The sequence below is a fragment of the Bombina bombina genome, chromosome 10 (assembly GCF_027579735.1).
Source record: "Bombina bombina isolate aBomBom1 chromosome 10, aBomBom1.pri, whole genome shotgun sequence".
NCBI classification, from domain to species: Eukaryota; Metazoa; Chordata; class Amphibia; order Anura; family Bombinatoridae; genus Bombina; species Bombina bombina.
In genome coordinates, this window is record NC_069508.1 from 18,278,180 (window position 1) to 18,279,385 (window position 1,206).

The following is a 1,206-nucleotide window of genomic DNA, read 5'->3' on the forward strand; positions in this document are numbered from 1 at the left end:
CAGGCCCTTAAAGAATTGTCCAGTAATGATGACATAGTCATCCGACAATCCGATAAGGGAGGCAACGTTGTGGTCCTCAACAGAGTGGACTACGTAGCAGAAGCAAAAAGGCAACTTCAAGATGAGAATGTATATCTTAAACTTGGGGAAAACCCTACCAACAGGTTTCAAAAAGAAATAAATGACATTATTTATTTTGCTAAATGTAATAACATTATCACTCAATCAATGGAAGATAAGCTTATGGTTAAATATCCTGTGACTCCAATCTTTCACCACTTCCCCAAAATCCACAAAAACCCACTATCTCCACCAGGGAGGCCAATTATAGCAGGAATTGGCTCACTAAATGAGGCCCTATCTGAACTAGTGGATAGCTTTTTGCAACCACTAGTGAACAAACTTCCTAGTTATATTCAGGATACCACCTCTTTCATTAAGAAAATAGAGAATCTCACATGGACAAATAGTTATAGATTTATGGTAGTTGATGTCACCTCACTCTATACGTCCATTGATCACCAAAAAGGCTTGACAGCTATTGAGTTTTTTATTGATCTATATTGTAACTTTGAACCAGCCACTAAAATATTTCTCCTTAGGGCTGTGGAATACCTTCTATCTCACAATTTCTTTATGTTTCAGACACAACACTATCTCCAGAGACGCGGGACAGCGATGGGGGCCAAGTTTGCCCCCTCCTATGCCAACCTATTTATGGGTTGGTGGGAGCTGTCCCGTGTCTATGGAGATAGCAATCCCTTTGGAGGCATTATTGTTCAATATTTTCGCTATATTGACGATCTGTTCTTTGTCCTGGACTGTGATGAGCCGACAGCAGACAATTTCTGCAAATATCTTAACTGTAACCAATTTGGGATTGAGTTTACAGGCGAACACAGTAATGAAAGTATCAACTTTCTGGATCTCACAGTCCAGGGCAGGGTGGGATCACCGGTGCAAACTAAAATGTTCAGAAAGGAAACTGCGGGTAATACCCTCTTAAAATTTGAATCATGTCATCCAAGACACGTTCTCAAAGGGATCCCCAAAGGGGAGTATATCCGTATTAAGAGAAATTGTACAAGTGAGGTAGAATACCAAACTCAAGCGAAAGAAGCTACACAGAGATTTATTGACAGGGGGTACAGGCAGGACCTGTTACAGAAATCAAAAGAAAATGTTGACACCATTCCGAGGCAACAT